Genomic DNA, 7,955 nt, shown 5'->3' on the forward strand with positions numbered 1-7,955 from the left:
AATAATAGTTTCAATAATTATTTTATTTTTTTTACATTTATATTTAATTGTATGATCTTATAATCTATGAGCTTAATTTTAAACAGATCGCAAACATACTTTATCCCTAGAATTTTTTTAAATAACCTGTTAAACATGAAAGTATTATGCAATCATCATTTAAAATATTTCTCCTTGTAAAAATGAAGGTTCCCATGGAAGAACCATTTTGGCTCCTCTCAGTGAACATTCTTAAAATAACCAGTTTTTTTTTTCTTAGTGTGAAGAAACATTTTCCACTATAAATAACCTTTTGTGAAATGGAAAGGTTGCATGGATGTTAAAGGTCCTTCATGGAACCATCAATGCCAATAAATAACCTTTATTTGTATTTTTCGCATCAAATAATAAGTTAGAAGAGTGATATTCTGCATGTGAGAATGGATAACTAAAGTCTCTGTGTTTCACAGACAGACTGACAGACATACAGATCATCAGTTGTGATGATCTCAGCCTCCAGTCTTTCAGATAATCAAATGAGAGAGTGATGAAATGAGAGATGCTGATAAGCGCAGACTGCCTTAAAAGACAATACCAGCCAATTTAGTGACTTAATCCAATCTTTCCAAAAGTTTCCACATCAAAGATGACCTGCTGATCAACTTTAATTGATCAATTACCCTGCGAGGTCACACTTGTCAGCTGATCGCACCCCCGGTGCCCTATCTGAAATCGATCAGACGTCACACATGATGATCCCGATGAGAACTCACAGTGGCAGAGCTGTTTAACTGAGATCTGACATTTGAACACTGTGCACCAGACTGATCCCTGATGCCTCGGGCTGACGTGATCTCTCATTTGGATAATATGATCTGAGGAGGTATAACCATCAGCCTGGTGTTCCAGCATGACCAGCGGCATTCATTGCGGTGTGAAACTAAACCATAGAGAGGTAAATGTTAGACTGCACCGCTCAGTTAAGATCTTTCAAAGATGAATGTCAGTGAGGCTGACCAAACACAGCCCTGTGGCTCTTTTCTCTGAAAAAAACTCTGAAGAACTCTGAAAAAAAGAGACAAGGACAAGAATTCAGACTGACACCGCAATGTGATGGACTGTTTTCATCAGGTAAGCATCATAACTTTCGAAGTTTACAAAAAGTCTAGTCACCTTTATTTCTATAGCGCTTTATACAATACAGATTGTTTTAAAGCAGCTTTACAGCAGAATCAATTCAATTCGGTAGAAAAGCAACTCTAAAAAAGACAATAATGTCATTATTCAGCTGAAAAAGAACAACTATTTATGTGACAGTAAATATGTTTAATTATAATGTTACAAAATATTTCTAATTAAAAAAATTCTGCACAACTGTTTTCAACATTGATAATAATCAGAAATGTTTCTTGAGCAGCAAATCTGCATATTCGACTGATTTCTGAAGGATCATGTGACGCTGAAGACTGGAGTAATGATGCTGAAAATGCAGCTTTGAATCACAGGAATAAATTAAAGTCCCCATGAAATCAAAATTGACAGTTTTTTTGGCTTTTAGTATATGTTAATATGTTAGCCTTAAGGTTATCTACAAGCTGTGCTCTAAAACAATGACACAATTCGCATTTAGAAGGTATAAGCATTCAAAACTTACAGTCTCTCACTTCCGCCAATATGGATCAAAGGTTTTGATGACATCACTCTGCACTTCAGCTTCTCATCAGATTTTCTGTACAATCAAATGCTCTCTAGAATCTGAAGCTCCGCCCCCACTCTATAAATAGTAGCTGAAGCAGTGGCTGAAATCAGTTACTTGTTCACACATTCACTGTCTTTATGTGGTGAGTGGGGTTCACGGGGTGACCGGGGGATTCGGGCCCCTGCCCCTTTAATAGCTTATAGTAAAGTGCCCTTTCGATCGTATTGAGATTTGAACCCCCCCTCCCCGGAACGCAATTTCATCCGAGAGGGTTGAAATACAACAACAATATTTGCTGCGATACAAGGCCCAGACAGCATGGTAACATTGATTCAATGTTGAGTTTTGATCCAAACCATCATTTTGGTTGACATGTTGGATCAGCAATGAATTTTTGATGAAAGGGAACAGCACACATGGTTGAAGACAGTGACATTGAACTAACAGTGAGTCTTAGTTTATGAGCACAAGATCTTGCAGGCATGTATCTGTGCAAAACACTGGGTGCAAACATAGCCATGGATGTCTTGCATCCGTCAGTGCTTGCATGCAGAGCACATTGCTCCTTTAGGAGTAAAGGCAGATGAAGATGGACAATTAAAAAAAAGAGAGAAGCACCCTCCTGATAATGCTTGATTATACACTGAGTTGTTGTCGAAAGCATAATCGCCTGACCTGGGACTTATCACTGCTTAATCAGGTAATCATTCATATTCCTGAATCTGTATTCAATTTGAGAAATGTAACTGATTTCCATTCCCACTGAAACACAATAACAAAAAAACATCTTGTGTTTATTAAGAAAGTGACTGACATGGCTATTTTGTGATATTTAAAGAGATTAAGGTCTACATAAGGTGAATCTGCAGCTGCAAGGGGATAGTTCAGCCTGAAATTAAAATAGTCATGTATTCACCCTCAAGTTGTTCCAAACCTGTATGGATTTCCTCCTTCTGCTGAACACAAAAGATGATAGAGTGAAGAATGTTGGTAACCAGACAGGTTATCAACGGCCACCGTCAACTTTCTGGTTACCAACATTCTTTAAAATATCTTATTTTGTCTTCAACAGAAGAAAGAAACTCATACAGGTTGGGAACAACTTGAGGGTGAGTAAATGACAACAGAAAATTCATTTCGAGCTGAACTATCCCTTTAAAGAAAAACGAAGTTATTTTATTCTACAAGATAAACTTGTTACTTGAATGCTATGTAGTTTCACAGAAAATGAACTGAGATCTATTTAATGGCTATAGTTCACAGGTGTTCCTCTTCATGAAGAGTTTAGCTCCAACACCTGCCTGGAAGTGTTCATTGATCCTAATGACCTTGATTAGCTGACTCAGGTGTGTTTAATTAGGGCTGGAGATAAAATCGGACATCCCTGCCATAGTGCTTTCTTTTGATATTGAAGCATTAATAGATTTAAGAAAATAAATTAAATTAACAGAATTTAACAATACTATAATCGTAGTTAGAATATTTTGTGTTCAGTGACTTTAAAAATTGAGTAACATCATGCTTTGAATAACAACCCAAGGGAAAAGAGGCAGTAGTCTGATGTAAGACAGATTTTTATAAAAACCTGAACCATTGGACCACCTGTAGTATTAATGACATCAGACTTCTGAAGCCAATGCTTTTGTCCTATTTCTCCCCCTTTCTTTTTTTTAAAGAATGATCTTTTAATTTATGTTTTTGTCATTGATTGATTGAATAAAATAAATTGACTCAACTGCTGGAAAGGTGTCATTTATATTTTAAAAGGTTTTCGCCAAATTTTGATATGGTCAGGAATTTGTTGACGCACCATTGAAGTGCAGTTGAAATATTAATGTTGTTTCAACATTAACTTGGTACATCAGATGGCAACATTGGTTGACATTCCTTTTCAGCGTTTCAACAAAAATGCATTTAGAATCAACATCACATTGTAACATTGATCAAACCATATTACCAAAGATTATTTTTGTTAATTTCAGTGTTAATTCAACAGCAGTGATGTAGATTCAACATCATAGTGTAACGCTGATTCAACAATATTATCATTGATTATTTTTGTAAATTTCAGTGTTGATTCAGCATCGGTGATGTAGAATCAATCATAGTGTAATGTTGATTCAATAGCATTACCATTGACTTTTTGTTCAACATAGTCAACATTTACTGAGGGTGCAAAAGTGCTTGTTGATAAAATATCACTTTGTAATGTTGAATCAGTACTATTACCGTTGATTTTTGGTTGAAATCTCAATATTATTTCAACATTAACTGAGGGTGCAAAAGTGACGTTGAAACAACATCACTTTGTAATGTTGAAGCAATAAACACTATTGATTTGTGGTTGAAATCTGAACATTATTTCAATATTAACCGAGGGTGCAAGAGTGATGCTAAAGCAACCTCACTTTCTAACGTCATTTCAATGTAATCAGCGTTGACGCATCAACACTGACTCAACATTGTTTCAATGGTTACATGTTATCTGGGGGGGGCACCAGGTAAAATCTTACACAGGGCAGCAAACTGGTCAGGGTTAAGCTGGTCAATTTAAGCTAGTCCCAGACTAAAATGCATGTTTCAGCTGTTTAGCAACTTGCACTGATATATCTTACAATAAGTCAGTGCCATTGTTTTGTCTCAAGATGCACACCAGTAATGTTTTTTGTCTAAGGCACGTTTATAAAAAACACTTAAATGTCCTATTTGAACTAAGGACTAATCCTGGTCTGTTTGTGAAACAAAAAAGTGCTTTATAACAGAAGAAACTTAAGAAAAATAAATTGGCCATTCAACTTATTCTCTCGAAACAAAATTAAGATTGAAAGGAGCCCTCTAGCTTGTCCTTTTTATTCAATTACATGAATACCAGTCTAATTCTAATTCAGTGAACAATCAACATCGGTAAGTCTTAAATATACAAATGGCAGCATCAGAGTTAATCACACCACTCGTTCATGTAAATGAACGTGAACTGTATTTAATAAGATCTCATTTTCTGATATCAGCCCTTTTTTTGCATATCATTATTTGCCTGATGTTTATTTGTGCGTTTCACCAATGACAAAAAGTGCATGGGCGGACATGCTTTTGTTTCTGTTATTCTGGGCTATGTGAGGACCGTGTTTGTTTGAAGCCTCCTCTCTTTGCCCCACTCAAAATAATTGAAATGTGAAGGTCACATATAAAGGCTTGTCATCAATGTCTAGCGTCTGATTTGCAAATGAAGCAACCCGCATGCGGCCCTGAAGTGCAAATGGCCTCTGAATGATGTCAGATCCATTATAATGGCATCTGATCTACATTAAAACCCTTATGCTGTTGTTCACACTGGCAGCGCCTCTGTCTTTGATTGATGATGACATTATTCGTGGCAGCCCATCTACTGGATCTATACAAATAAGAATTTGATTAAGGGTCCTAAAACACAGAGAAACACAGTCAAACTCTTTGACCCATTGGGTATTTCATTATGAGTTCTTTGGAGAGTAGTGCACTTGGAGAAGTGCTTTAGTAGACTAACTGGGTAGCGCCATATTTAACTTTTAACAGGAATCAAAATGAGGTTGTGATGGATAAAAGGACAGCGCGTTCAATGGATTATACTGTTGTTTAACAATGTACAAAATTCAGCTGACGAAATGTCTTTCCGAAAAGACTTTCAGTAGACAAAAACTCCATAAAACAGTTTTGAATGTTGTGAGTTGTGAAAATGACGTGATCTATGACCTTTACAGTGCGTGCCATTGTAAATACTGTACTTCCATCCCTCACAGCCTCAGACTACATCCAAAATCACATACTCTTTTTTTGAGTATTGAGTAGTAAATTATTTTGTATAAGTAATACCCCACAAACGCTGAAAAGTACGCTCTAAACGGTATGAGTATGTGTAGTATGAATGTAATTTGGACGTACTATATTCGCCATGTTGTCAATATCATGTGACCTACCAGCGTCAGTTGCGTCGCTTCACTGCCATTCACAAATCCTCTCCCGTGGTCCATTGTATGCACACTTCAGAATCTCAGGTACTGTTTGCCTACTTTTTTATGAGTACTATGACAGTATCACTGAGTACAGTATCACATACTATTTTTTGCCTAGTGTATAGAAGGGAAGTATGCAATTTTCGGATGCAGTCTCGGTTTCATCTGCGTTAAATTCGATATGGCATCTAACCTGACCTGAGGTCTATAGCAAGATCCTTAATTGGTTCATATGGAGAGATGGACTACATCATATAACGTCACAACATCCAGAAGACTTTTAACTGTGTCAGCTTCTACTAAGTTTTGCAGAATTGAAAATCCAAATTTGATGATTCATAAGAGGATCTTCTCTATATTCAAAAGAGCAAATAAGCTTTATAGAATGACTCAAAATGGTTTTTGTTCCTGTTTTGTACAACTCAGTCTGCATGTCCAACATACCCTGGTCAAGAATCAGCAACTTTTTAAACTAATAGTCTGCTAACAGGACTTATGTAGCCTATAGATGATGAAACCGTTTTCCCCTACTTTGTGGGATGGCTTAAAATGATGGCTGAAGCTCAAATTGTTATAAAACTGAACACTGAATAAATGAGTCATGCTTTTGTTTAAAGGCATCAAACCATGACCCTTAATCATGGTACTGGTCATCTCTAAAAAAGATCTTGTAAACATTAGCATGGATGTATAGGCTAACTGCAGTGTAGTACAAGTGTGTGCCACTAAGTGGAGCTACTTTTCCCACTTTGGAAGCTAATCTGAAATCTTTTACATGTCTCTGATTTAAAGTTTTTCATTGTACAAAAACCACAACCTCCACACTTGTGTGATTAAATGTGTGTGATTAAAGAATGTTTATGCATAGATGCTTAGGTTTACACTATCAAAAGTTTGAGTTCAGATAGATTTGTTTTTGAAAGTCTCCTCTGCTCACCAAAGCTGCATTTATTTGCTAAAAATACAGTAAAAACAGTAATGAATATATATTTTTATACTGTAATTTATTCCTGTGATGTAAAGCTGAATTTTCAGCATCATTTCTCCAGTCTTCAGTGTCACAATCATTCTGATTTGCTGCTTTCTTAATATTATCAATGTTGAAAACAGTTGCTTAACATTTTTGCAGAAAGCGTGAACATTTCTTTTCCAGGTTTCTTTGGTGAATAGAAAGTTCAAAAGAAACATTTATGTGAAATAGAAATCTCCTGTAATATTATAAATGATTTCTTTACTGTGTCAATGTTGATCAATTTATTGACCCCAAACTTTTGAACTGTGTACATAACACAAATCATTTCTATTTCCTTGAAAAATCTCCTATAATTTCCTATAATTACCAAAATAAGAAACAGATCATGCACTGCATATTTAAAATAGGAAAAAATCATATAAAAACATGTATGAAATAAAAAAATAATCATATTAATATTATAGTTCAAATTTAAAGAGGGAATTAATTATGTATTTAGATATATTTTTTTACAACTATTTGAAGAGGGCAAAAAAAATGTCTTAAGGTCTTAATGACCAAAGTTTTATGAACGTTTCTTTGTTTTGTGTGAAAAGACGTTTAGATTTAGAAAAACCCTTAATCATTTCCCAGCATTTTTCAGGGCATTCCTGAAATGTTATGTGCAAAACTCAGCATTCATTAACCCACCAGCACACAAATCAGCTAATGAGAAGTTGTGCAGTGTTCTCGCTTCCTCTTCTTCCTTGAAAATACAAGCAAGAAAAATAGTAACTTGTACAAATTGCGTACAAGGGGTGTTGTGGAATTAACACTGTACTTATTCACCACCTAAAAGGAGTTCTAGAGACACACCTTATTCATGATCTCTCTATTATCTTATCCACAGACAACAGCAAATGGTGGGTGAATACGGGGTAAATAGAGAGAAAGACTGACTCATTAAATATTTATAATCCTGCAGTCTCATCCATTCAGTTGTGCTAAGCACTGCCAAATACAAATGCAGCATTCACCATTCTGGGAGCAATAGCCTTCATTTCAAAAGAACAATTGTATTTTACCTCTCAATGGCTCATACAGCAACAGGAAGAGCTACCGGGGGCAGCAAACATCCCTCATAAAGAAATCAAGGACTAAGCTAAATTAATTTATGACTGAAGATATGGTTTATCTCTGCATTGCATGAATCCGGGTCATGCTGTTCTGAACTTTCCTACTCTCTCTATCACTATTTCCCCCTAATTTTTTTTTTTTTTTAAACATGCGTGTGCCTGTCTGACCTCTGTTATGCAACATGTTCTGTCTTGCTGAG

Source organism: Leuciscus leuciscus (genome assembly GCF_965113295.1).
Source record: "Leuciscus leuciscus genome assembly, chromosome: 19".
NCBI lineage: Eukaryota > Metazoa > Chordata > Actinopteri > Cypriniformes > Leuciscidae > Leuciscus > Leuciscus leuciscus.